Raw genomic sequence first — 13,600 nt, forward strand, 5'->3', positions numbered from 1 at the left:
TGGGATGAACACATACACACTGCTATGTATAAAATAGATCATCAACAAGGAACTACTGTATAGCACAGGGAACTACACTCAACATTTTGCAATAACCTATAAGGGGAAATAATCTGAAAAAGAATAGATATTTTTATTGACATCATCTATCAATGACAGTTAAAGTGTAACCTAAGGGAAGCTGGTGGTGAGTGCTTCTGACCCTGAAGACTTCAATCATCTAAAGTTTGGACTCTGCCTACTTCCCAAGGCCCTTAATGAACATATGTGTAGCCGTAGCTTAAAAAATTCCCCAGTTTGGGTTTCGGGGAGACACTGATTTTGAAAAAGCCCTGGTGTTCTCCTTACATGAATGGGACTCTTCCTACTGCTAAAACATGTCTGTCACACCCAGAGGATGGTATACCGTCTGATCGGGAAGAGTTTGGAAAAGGCATCTCATCTCCTCATCTCCTGGTGCTCGGGTTCACCCCTCCAGCGTCTTTACTAACAGTCTCCCCACTTGGAGATGTCAGCACTGTCAACATCCTGTTGCGTACAGTTTGGAATTTGTCCAGAGGATGAAGCGGAAGGATGAGGAACAATGAGAGACAAGTCCTACGTGTTCAGACAGGCACATGTCACTCTAATTTCCAATCAGGAAGACGAATTGACCAAAGGCTAGGGTTGCCCATGGAAACAGTATAGGGCTTGAGGAAATCCCGCTGCTTTGTGGCCAGTTCCCATAAACACAAGTTGAACAATAGAACTCAGGGGCAGTAAAATTCACAAAACTGCAGAGTTGAAAATATCCATCACTGAAAAATGTCTTGAGGAAAGTCAGAGAAAAGGACTTGTAAGCAAGGGAGAATGGCAGGAAAGGGATTTGAGGAGGTAGAAAGGACTCGCCATTAAGCACAAGAAAAGGAGCTGAACATTGCCAACATTGCAGTTGGCCAAAAAGGGTGTATGCGTTTTTTTGTGTATATATTCAAGAAAAGAGCGTACACCTTTTTAGCCACCCAAACAGGTGGGCACTGGAAGTCAATACTACAAAAGACATCACTTCGCATCAGTCAGAAGAGCCATCCTCATAAAGCGTAAACAACAGAAATGCAGGACAGGGCAAGGAGAAGAGGGAGCCCTGTGAGACTTATAGTGGAAATGTATATTGCCAACGGCCATTCTGGAGAAGTGTATTGTGTTTACTAAAGCATCTAAACAATGAGCTACAGAGCATAGGGCACTTGCACTCATGGGCGTATATCTTGGGAAAAACAAAACTCGAGAGGACACAGGCACCCCAATGTTTACCCCCTCTCTGTTTAAAAGATCCTCGACTAGGATATAACTTAAATGTCTCTGGAGGGAAAAAATGGATAGAGATGTGGTACTTAGGTAGAGTGGAATATTATTCAGCCTGGAAATCAATGAAATATGGCCAGCTGTAACAACTCCGGAGGAGTTACGTATGATCATTCTAAGTGACAGAATTCAAAAAGAAAAAGACACATATCATAAGATATCACTTAAAGGTGGAATCCAAAATGGCTACACATGAAATAAATTACAAAACAAAACCATAGTCAAATATGTAGAAAACACGCATAAGGCTGCTAAACGGGAAAGGTGGGGAGGGGTGAGGCATCATCCAGGAGGTTGAAATTAGCAAAGATACCATTCCAAATACCAAACTGATAATCAACAAGGCCTACACGGTAGCTAAAAGAACTGCACTCAGCACACTCAAGTCACCGGAAAAGAATATATACGACTGGTAAGAATCTGAAAAAGAATTTATTGATGTCTCTCTGTACGTGAATCAAGTGGATGTACAGCAGCAAGAAACAGAGCTTTGAAAATCAGCTGTAACCAATATAGTAATAAATTGAAAAAAATAAACGACAGAGAGACAGAGAAAACCTCTTACAACTTTTCCTCAGGGACGGTGATGCAACATGGATTGAACACATCTAGACCCACAGCAGGATGAGACATAAGGCTGGAAACTGTTTGCGCTAAGAGAAATGTGAGGTTGGGTGAGGAAATGCACACCCTTTAAAGTAATACTACCTGGTACCCATTCAATGGGTCCCAAATCTGCAGGTTCAAGGGATCTTCCTACAGCTAAAACATGCATGGAAAACCCAGAGGACTGTACACCATGTGATGCACCTCATTTATCCTCTCCTGGTGCTCCTGTTCACCATTCCAGCCACGTTACTTAGAAGCTCCCCACTTGGAGAATCAGCACATTTAAACTTCTGTTTCACACATTTTGCAAATTGTGAGGAGGATGAACGGGAAGAGGGGGAACCAATGAGAGAAGAGTTGTAGGGGTTTGGACGGGCACATATCACTCTAATTTCCCATTAAGAATAAGAATTAAAAAAAGGCTCAGCCTGCCTCGCCGGAGCCAAAATAGGGCCTGAAGCAATCCTGCGGGTTTGAGGCCAGCTCACAAAAGAGCAACTTAAAACATGGAGCTCAGGGTCACTGCAATTCACAAACCTGCAGAGTTATAAATGAAAACTAACGTCCAAAAATATGTCGAGGTAAGGCAAAGAAGAGGATCTGAATGCAAGACAGAATTGCAAGAAACAGATTTCAAGAGATAGATTGGACTCGTCTTTAACGCACATGAAAAGCGGCAGAATTTCGACAATGATGCAGTTGGCCCAAAAGGGCGTATGCGATTTTTCCTGATTATATCCAGGAAAAAACGCATACGCACTTTATGGGCAACGAAGCAAGCAAGCAATGCAAATGTGCACAACAAAGAAGTCTCATTTCCCACCGGTCAAAAGGGCCATCCTAAAAAGTTGTAAAAACCAGAAATGCAGGACAGGCCATGGAGAACAGGGAGCCTTTATACGCTGATGGGCAGTGTGTGAACTGCCGAGAGCCACTCTGGAGAAGTGTATGGTGGTTCCTAAATCATCTAAAAACAGAGCTACAGAGCATAGGACACTTCCAATCATGGGAGTATATCTAGGGAAGTCTAAAAATCAACAAGACACAAGCACACCACAGTTTAGGGCTACTCTGTTTACAAGAACCTCAACTTCAGTACACCTTAAATATCCCAGGAAAGAGAACAATGGATAAAGAAGATGTGGTACTTATGTACAATGGAATATCTCTTCACCATGAAATCAATGTAATAAGGCTAGTAGAAGGATAAAGAGTGGATTTAGGTCCGATAATACTACTTGAAATAAGTCAAACAGAAAAAGAAACATATCATAAGATATCACTTATAGAGGGAGGGTAAATATGGCTGCACAAGAAATGAATTACAGAACAGAACAGTGTCTCACATTTAGAAAACACACTTATGTCAGCTTAAGGGGAAAGGAGAGGTGGGGTGATGCATAAAACCAGAGTTTGAAACTAGCACAGATACCGTTCAAGAAACCAAATAGGTATTAGACAAGATCTACACCTTGCTCAATGAACTGGCCTCAACACACCCTATACACCGCAGAGAAATATATCTGAGTAATAAGAATCTTAAAACCCATGTATTGATCTATCTCCATAAGGGAATCAAGCGTGTGCAGAGCAGCACAAACACAGCAGTGAAAATGAGCTAAACCCCATTATAGAAATAAATGTTAAAAACAAAACGCAGAAACAATGAAAGAGAGAAAAATTCTTACAAAATTCGCTCAGGGGCTGTGATGCAACCTGGATTGACCACATATAAACCCACAGCTGGATAAGACATAAGGCTGGACACTTGGGGCTGAGAGGATTGGTGAGCTTCGGTGAGCAACTGCCGAAAGTTTAATGCAATACTTCATGCTACTCATTCCAAGGGTCCCAACACTCCAGGTTGAAGGGAATCTTCCTACAGCTAAACCATGCTTGGGAAACCCAGCGACTGATCGGGAAAGGTTTCTAAAACGCACCACATTTTTCCTCTCCTGGGGCTCCGGATCGACATTCCAGCCGCTTTACTAACAACATCCCCACATGGAGAGTCAATGCCTTTAAGTTCTGGTATCGCACAGTCTTCAGTTAGTGCGGAGGATGAATGGGAATAGGGGGAACCAGTGAGAAACTAGCTTAAGCGGTTTCAATGGGCACATGTCACTCTAATTTCACATCAGTAAGAAGAATGAACCAAAGGCCCAGCAAGGTGCCCAGAAGAAGAATAGGGCTTCAAGGAATCCTGTGGTTATGGGGCAAGATCACAAAACTAAGAGCTGAAAAATGGAGCTAAGGGCCACTGCAATTCAAAAACCTGACTTGCCCAAAAAGGGCGTATGCGTTTTTTCCTGAATATATTCAGGAAAAAACGCATACGCCCTTTTTGGCCAACCAAGCAAGCTTGCAAAGGAAATCTGCACTACAATGAAGTCTCACTTCCCCCCGGTCAAAAGGGCCATCTGAAAAAAGTGTAAAATCCAGAAAGGCAGGACAGGCCATGGAGAACAGGGAGCCTTGTTATGATGATGGGCGGGATGTTATTTGCCAACAGCCACTCGGGAGATGTGTATGGTGTTTCCTGAAACATCTAAAAATCAAAGCAACAGAGCCTAGGGAACTTCCACTTATGGTCCTATAGCTTAGAGAAATTAAAATCAAAAAGACACAGCCACCCCAAAGGTTGGGACGGCTCTGTTTACAAGAACCTGGCTTACGGTACAAGTACAATATCACAGAAAGTGAAAAATGGATAAAGAAGTTGTGGTACTTACGTACAATGCAATATCACACAGCAATGAAATCTATGTCATCAGGCCCGTAGCAGCATAATGAGTGGATTCAGGTACGATGATTCTAACTGAAATAAGTCTCACAGAAAAAGAAACATCATAAGATAGCACTAATACACGGAATGTAAACTTGGCTACACAGGAACTGAATTACAAAACAGAACAGGGTCTCAAATTTCGAAAACCAACTTATGCTTGCTTAAGGGGAAAGGTGAGTTGGGGTGCTGCATAAAACCAGAGATTGAAATGAGCACAGATAAAGTTCCTTAAGCCAAATATGGAATAGACAAGAGCTACTCCTTGCTCAACGAAATGGACTCAACACCCCATATTAAACGCCTAAGAATGTACCTGACTAGGAAGTATCTTAAAACCTATGGACTGCTATGTCTCCGAAAGAGAATCAAGCGTGTGTACAGGGGCATAAACGCAGCAGTGATAGGACTGGAGAGGTTCGGTGAGCAAATGAAGACCCTTTGAAGTCATATTGCATGGTACCCATTCCACGGGTCTCAACTTTCCAGGTTTAAGGTATTCTTCCTTCAGCTAAAACATGCATGTGGAACCCAGAGTATGATCAACCATGTGAGCGGGAGACGTGTTCAAATATGTGTCAGTTTTCGTCCCCTGGTACTCGGGTGCAACATTCCAGACGCTTTACTAACACTCTCCCGACTTGGAGAGTCAGTGCCTGTAACCTCCTGTTTGGCCCAGTTTGCAATTTCTGCGGAAGATGAACAGGAATATTGAGAACGAATGAGAGACTAGCTGGAGGGGTCTGGATGGGCAAATTTAACTCTCATTTCCCACCAGGAAGAGGAATTAACCAAAGGCTCAGCGTGCCGTGCCGGAACCAGATTAGGGCGTGAAGCAATCCTGCGGTGTTGCGGGCCGCTCACGAGAAAGCGAGTTGAAGAAAGGAGCTCAGGGGCACTGTAATTCACAAACCTGCAGAGTTATAAATGACAGCTATCGTCCAAAAATATACTGAAGTAAGGCTGCCAAGAGGACTTGAAAGTGGGGCAGAATTGCAGGAAACCGATTTCAGGAGGTAGACTGGAATTGCATTTAAAGCATAGGAAAAGAGGCAGAACGTCCACAATGATGCACTTGGCCAAAAAGGGCGTATGCGTTTTTTCCTGAATATATTCAGGAAAAAACGCATACGCCCTTTTTGGCCAACCAAGCAAGCTTGCAAAGGAAATCTGCACTACAATGAAGTCTCACTTCCCCCCGGTCAAAAGGGCCATCTGAAAAAAGTGTAAAATCCAGAAAGTCAGGACAGCCCATGGAGACCTGGGAGCCTTGTTATGCTGATGGGCAGGATGTAAATTACCAACAGCCACTCGGGAGAAGTGTATGGTGTTTCCTGAAACATCTAAAAAACAAAGCAACAGAGCTTAGGGCACTTCCACTTATCGTCCTATAGAATAGGGAAATTAAAATCAAAAAGACACAGCCACCCCAAAAGTTGGGACGGCTTTGTTTACAAGAACCTGGCTTACGGTACAAGTACAATATCACAGAAAGTGAAAAATGGATAGAAGTTGTGGTACTTACGTACAATGCAATATCACACAGCAATGAAATCTATGTCATCAGGCCCGTAGCAGCATAATGAGTGGATTCAGGTACGATGATTCTAACTGAAATAAGTCACACAGAAAAAGAAACATCATAAGATATCACTAATACACGGAATGTAAACTTGGCTACACAGGAACTGAATTACAAAACAGAACAGGGTCTCAAATTTAGAAAACCAACTTATGCTTGCTTAAGGGGAAAGGTGAGTTGGCGTGCTGCATAAAACCAGAGATTGAAATGAGCACAGATAAAGTTCCTTAAGCCAAATATGGAATAGACAAGAGCTACTCCTTGCTCAAGGAAATGGACTCAACACCCCATATTAAACGCCTAAGAGTGTACCTGACTAGGAAGTATCTTAAAACCTATGGATTGCTATGTCTCCGAAAGAGAATCAAGCGTGTGTACAGGGGCATAAACGCAGCAGTGATAGGATTGGAGAGGTTCTGTGAGCAAATGAAGACCCTTTGAAGTCATATTGCATGGTACCCATTCCACGGGTCTCAACTTTCCAGGTTTAAGGGATTCTTCCTTCAGCTAAAACATGCATGTGGAACCCAGAGTATGATCAACCATGTGAGCGGGAGACGTGTTCAAATATGTGTCAGTTTTCGTCCCCTGGTACTCGGGTGCAACATTCCAGACGCTTTACGAACACTCTCCCGACTTGGAGAGTCAGTGCCTTTAACCTCCTGTTTGGCCCAGTTTGCAATTTCTGCGGAAGATGAACAGGAATAGGGAGAACCAATGACAGACTAGCTGGAGGTGTCTGGACGGGCAAATTTAACTCTCATTTCGCACCAGGAAGAGGAATTAACCAAAGGCTCAACGTGCCGTGCTGGAACCAGATTAGGGCCTGAAGCCATCCTGTGGTGTTGCGGCCAGCTCACGAGAAAGCGAGTTGAAGAAAGGAGCTCAGGGGCACTGTAATTCACAAACCTGCAGAGTTATAAATGACAGCTATCGTCCAAAAATATACTGAAGTAAGGCTGCCAAGAGGACTTGAAAGTGGGGCAGTATTGCAGGAAACCGATTTCAGGAGGTAGACTGGAATTGCATTTAAAGCATAGGAAAAGAGGCAGAACGTCCACAATGATGCACTTGGCCAAAAAGGGCGTATGCGTTTTTTCCTGAATATATTCAGGAAAAAACGCATACGCCCTTTTTGGCCAACCAAGCAAGCTTGCAAAGGAAATCTGCACTACAATGAAGTCTCACTTCCCCCCGGTCAAAAGGGCCATCTGAAAAAAGTGTAAAATCCAGAAAGGCAGGACAGGCGATGGAGAACTGGGAGCCTTCTTATGCTGATGGGCGGGATGTAAATGGCCAACAGCCACTCGGGAGAAGTGTATGGTGTTTCCTGAAACATCTAAAAAACAAAGCAACAGAGCCTAGGGCAATTGCACTTATGGTCCTATAGCTTAGGGAAATTAAAATCAAAAAGACACAGCCACCTCAAAGGTTGGGACGGGTCTGTTTACAAGAACCTGGTTTACGGTACAAGTTCAATATCGCAGAAAGTGAAAAATGGATAAAGAAGTTGTGGTACTTACGTACAATGCAGTATCACTCAGCAATGAAATCTATGTCATCAGGCCCGTAGCAGCATAATGAGTGCATTCAGGTATGATGATTCTAACTGAAATAAGTCACACAGAAAAAGAAACATCATAAGATATCACTAATACACGCAATGTAAACTTGGCTACCCAGGAACTGAATTACAAAACAGAACAGGGTCTCAAATTTAGAAAACCAACTTATGCTTGCTTAAGGGGAAAGGTGAGTTGGGGTGCTGCATAAAACCAGAGATTGAAATGAGCACAGATAAAGTTCCTTAAGCCAAATATGGAATAGACAAGAGCTACTCCTTGCTCAACGAAATGGACTCAACACCCCATATTAAACGCCTAAGAATGTACCTGACTAGGAAATATCTTAAAACCTATGGATTACTATGTCTCCGAAAGAGAATCAAGCATGTGTACAGGGGCATAAACGCAGCAGTGATAGGACTGGAGAGGTTCGGTGAGCAAATGAAGACCCTTTGAAGTCATATTGCATGGTACCCATTCCACGGGTCTCAACTCTCCAGGTTTAAGGTATTCTTCCTTCAGCTAAAACATGCATGTGGAACCCAGAGTATGATCAACCGTGTGATCGGGAGACGTGTTCCAATATGTGTCAGTTTTCGTCCCCTGGTACTCGGGTGCAACATTCCAGATGCTTTACTAACACTCTCCCGACTTGGAGAGTCAGTGCCTTTAACCTCCTGTTTGGCCCAGTTTGCAATTTCTGCGGAAGATGAACAGTAATAGGGAGAACGAATGAGAGACTAGCTGGAGGGATCTGGATGGGCAAATTTAACTCTCATTTCCCACCAGGAAGAGGAATGAACCAAAGGCTCAGCGTGCCGTGCCGGAACCAGATTACGGCCTGAAGCAATCCTGCGGTGTTGCGGCCAGCTCACGAGAAAGCGAGTTGAAGAAAGGAGCTCAGGGGCACTGTAATTCACAAACCTGCCGAGTTATAAATGACAGCTATCGTCCAAAAATATACTGAAGTAAGGCTGCCAAGAGGACTTGGAAGCGGGGCAGAATTGCAGGAAACCGATTTCAGGAGGTAGACTGGAATTGCATTTAAAGCATAGGAAAAGAGGCAGAACGTCCACAATGATGCACTTGGCCAAAAAGGGCATATGCGTTTTTTCCTGACTATATTCAGGAAAAAACGCATACGCCCTTTTTGGCCAACCAAGCAAGCTTGCAAAGGAAATCTGCACTACAATGAAGTCTCACTTCCCCCCCGGTCAAAAGGGCCATCTGAAAAAAGTGTAAAATCCAGAAAGGCAGGACAGGCCATGGAGAAGTGGGAGCCTTGTTATGCTGATGGGCGGGATGTCAATTGCCAACAGCCACTCGGGAGAAGTGTATGGTGTTTCCTGAAACATCTAAAAAACAAAGCAACAGAGCCTAGGGCACTTCCACTTATGGTCCTATAGCTTAGGGAAATTAAAATCAAAAAGACACAGCCACCCCAAAGGTTGGGACGGCTCTGTTTACAAGAACGTGGTTTACGGTACAAGTTCAATATCGCAGAAAGTGAAAAATGGATAAAGAAGTTGTGGTACTTACGTACAATGCAGTATCACTCACCAATGAAATCTATGTCATCAGGCCCGTAGCAGCATAATGAGTGGATTCAGGTACGATGATTCTAACTGAAATAAGTCTCACAGAAAAAGAAACATCATAAGATAGCACTAATACACGGAATGTAAACTTGGCTACACAGGAACTGAATTACAAAACAGAACAGGGTCTCAAATTTAGAAACCCAACTTATGCTTGCTTAAGGGGAAAGGTGAGTTGGGGTGCTGCATAAAACCAGAGATTGAAATGAGCACAGATAAAGTTCCTTAAGCCAAATATGGAATAGACAAGAGCTACTCCTTGCTCAACGAAATGGACTCAACACCCCATATTAAACGCCTAAGAGTGTACCTGACTAGGAAGTATCTTAAAACCTATGGATTGCTATGTCTCCGAAAGAGAATCAAGCGTGTGTACAGGGGCATAAACGCAGCAGTGATAGGACTGGAGAGGTTCGGTGAGCAAATGAAGACCCTTTGAAGTCATATTGCATGGTACCCATTCCACGGGTCTCAACTCTCCAGGTTTAAGGTATTCTTCCTTCAGCTAAAAAATGCATGTGGAACCCAGAGTATGATCAACCATGTGAGCGGGAGACGTGTTCCAATATGTGTCAGTTTTCGTCCCCTGGTACTCGGGTGCAACATTCCAGACGCTTTACTAACACTCTCCCGACTTGGAGAGTCAGTGCCTTTAACCTCCTGTTTGGCCCAGTTTGCAATTTCTGCGGAAGATGAACAGGAATAGGGAGAACCAATGACAGACTAGCTGGAGGTGTCTTGACGGGCAAATTTAACTCTCATTTCGCACCAGGAAGAGGAATTAACCAAAGGCTCAGCGTGCCGTGCCGGAACCAGATTAGGGCCTGAAGCTATCCTGCGGTGTTGCGGCCAGCTCACGAGAAAGCGAGTTGAAGAAAGGAGCTCAGGGGCACTGTAATTCACAAACCTGCAGAGTTATAAATGATAGCTATCGTCCAAAAATATACTGAAGTAAGGCTGCCAAGAGGACTTGAAAGCGGGGCAGAATTGCAGGAAACCGATTTCGGGAGGTAGACTGGAATTGCATTTAAAGCATAGGAAAAGAGGCAGAACGTCCACAATGATGCACTTGGCCAAAAAGGGCGTATGCGTTTTTTCCTGAATATATTCAGGAAAAAACGCATACGCCCTTTTTGGCCAACCAAGCAAGCTTGCAAAGGAAATCTGCACTACAATGAAGTCTCACTTCCCCCCGGTCAAAAGGGCCATCTGAAAAAAGTGTAAAATCCAGAAACGCAGGACAGGCCATGGAGAACTGGGAGCCTTGTTATGCTGATGGGCGGGATGTCAATTGCCAACAGCCACTCGGGAGAAGTGTATGGTGTTTCCTGAAACATCTAAAAAACAAAGCAACAGAGCCTAGGGCACTTCCACTTATGGTCCTATAGCTTAGGGAAATTAAAATCAAAAAGACACAGCCACCTCAAAGGTTGGGATGGCTCTGTTTACAAGAACCTGGTTTACAGTACAAGTTCAATATCGCAGAAAGTGAAAAATGGATAAAGAAGTTGTGGTACTTACATACAATGCAATATCACTCAGCAATGAAATCTATGTCATCAGGCCCGTAGCAGCATAATGAGTGGATTCAGGTACGATGATTCTAACTGAAATAAGTCTCACAGGAAAAGAAACATCATAAGATATCACTAATACACGGAATGTAAACTTGGGTACATAGGAACTGAATTACAAAACAGAACAGGGTCTCAAATTTAGAAACCCAACTTATGCTTGCTTAAGGGGAAAGGTGAGTTGGGGTGCTGCATAAAACCAGAGATTGAAATGAGCACAGATAAAGTTCCTTTAGCCAAATATGGAATAGACAAGAGCTACTCCTTGCTCAACGAAACGGACTCATCACCCCATATTAAACACCTAAGAATGTACCTGACTAGTAAGTAGCTTAAAACCTAAGGAATGCTATGTCTCCGAAAGAGAATCAAGCGTGTGTACAGGGGCATAAACGCAGCAGTGATAGGATTGGAGAGGTTCGGTGAGCAAATGAAGACCCTTTGAAGTCATATTGCATGGTACCCATTCCACGGGTCTCAACTCTCCAGGTTTAAGGGAATCTTCCTTCAGCTAAAACATGCATGTGGAACCCAGAGTATGATCAACCGTGTGATCGGGAGACGTGTTCCAATATGTCTCAGTTTTCATCCTCTGGTACTCGGGTGCAACATTCCACACGCTTTACTAACACTCTCCCGACTTCGAGAGTCAGTGCCTTTAACCTCCTGTTTGGCCCAGTTTGCAATTTCTGCAGAAGATGAACACGAATAGGGAGAACCAATGAGAGACTAGCTGGAGGTGTCTGGACGGGCAAATTTAACTCTCATTTCCCACCAGGAAGAGGAATTAACCAAAGGTTCAGCGTGCCGTGCCAGAACCAGATTAGGGCCTGAAGCCATCCTGTGGTGTTGCGGCCAGCTCACGAGAAAGCGAGTTGAAGAAAGGAGCTCAGGGGCACTGTAATTCACAAACTTGCTGAGTTATAAATGACAGGTATCGTCCAAAAATATACTGAAGTAAGGCTGCCAAGAGGACTTGAAAGCGGGGCAGAATTGCAGGAAACCGATTTCAGGAGGTAGACTGGAATTGCATTTAAAGCATAGGAAAAGAGGCAGAACGTCCACAATGATGCACTTGGCCAAAAAGGGCGTATGCGTTTTTTCCTGAATATATTCAGGAAAAAACGCACACGCCCTTTTTGGCCAACCAAGCAAGCTTGCAAAGGAAATCTGCACTACAATGAAGTCTCACTTCCCACCGGTCAAAAGGGCCATCTGAAAAAAGTGTAAAATCCAGAAAGGCAGGACAGGCCATGGAGAAGTGGGAGCCTTGTTATGCTGATGGGCGGGATGTCAATTGCCAACAGCCACTCGGGAGAAGTGTATGGTGTTTCCTGAAACATCTAAAAAACAAAGCAACAGAGCCTAGGGCACTTCCACTTATGGTCCTATAGCTTAGGGAAATTAAAATCAAACAGACACAGCCACCCCAAAGGTTGGGACGGCTCTGTTTACAAGAACCTGGTTTAGGGTACAAGTTCAATATCGCAGAAAGTGAAAAATGGATAAAGAAGTTGTGGTACTTACGTACAATGCAATATCACTCAGCAATGAAATCTATGTCATCAGGCCCGTAGCAGCATAATGAGTGGATTCAGGTACGATGATTCTAACTGAAATAAGTCTCACAGAAAAAGAAACATCATAAGATATCACTAATACACGGAATGTAAACTTGGCTACATAGGAACTGAATTACAAAACAGAACAGGGTCTCAAATTTAGAAAACCAACTTATGCTTCCTTAAGGGGAAAGGTGAGTTGGCGTGCTGCATAAAACCAGAGATTGAAATGAGCACAGATAAAGTTCCTTAAGCCAAATATGGAATAGACAAGAGCTACTCCTTACTCAACGAAATGGACTCATCACCCCATATTAAACACCTAAGAATGTACCTGACTAGTAAGTAGCTTAAAACCTAAGGAATGCTATGTCTCCGAAAGAGAATCAAGCGTGTGTACAGGGGCATAAACGCAGCAGTGATAGGATTGGAGAGGTTTGGTGAGCAAATGAAGACCCTTTGAAGTCATATTGCATGGTACCCATTCCACGGGTCTCAACTCTCCAGGTTTAAGGGATTCTTCCTTCAGCTAAAACATGCATGTGGAACCCAGAGTATGATCAACCGTGTGATCGGGAGACGTGTTCCAATATGTGTCAGTTTTCGTCCCCAGGTACTCGGGTGCAACATTCCAGACGCTTTACTAACACTCTCCCGACTTGGAGAGTCAGTGCCTTTAACCTCCTGTTTGGCCCAGTTTGCAATTTCTGCGGAAGATGAACAGGAATAGGGAGAACCAATGACAGACTAGCTGGAGGTGTCTGGACGGGCAAATTTAACTCTCATTTCCCACCAGGAAGAGGAATTAACCAAAGGCTCAGCGTGCCGTGCCGGAACAAGATTAGGGCCCGAAGCAATCCTGCGGTGTTGCGGCCAGCTCACGAGAAAGCGAGTTGAAGAAAGGTGCTCAGGGGCACTGTAATTCACAAACCTGCCGAGTTATAAATGACAGCTATCGTCCAAAAATATACTGAAGTAAGG

This window comes from Lagenorhynchus albirostris, chromosome 6 (genome assembly GCF_949774975.1).
Source record: "Lagenorhynchus albirostris chromosome 6, mLagAlb1.1, whole genome shotgun sequence".
NCBI lineage: Eukaryota > Metazoa > Chordata > Mammalia > Artiodactyla > Delphinidae > Lagenorhynchus > Lagenorhynchus albirostris.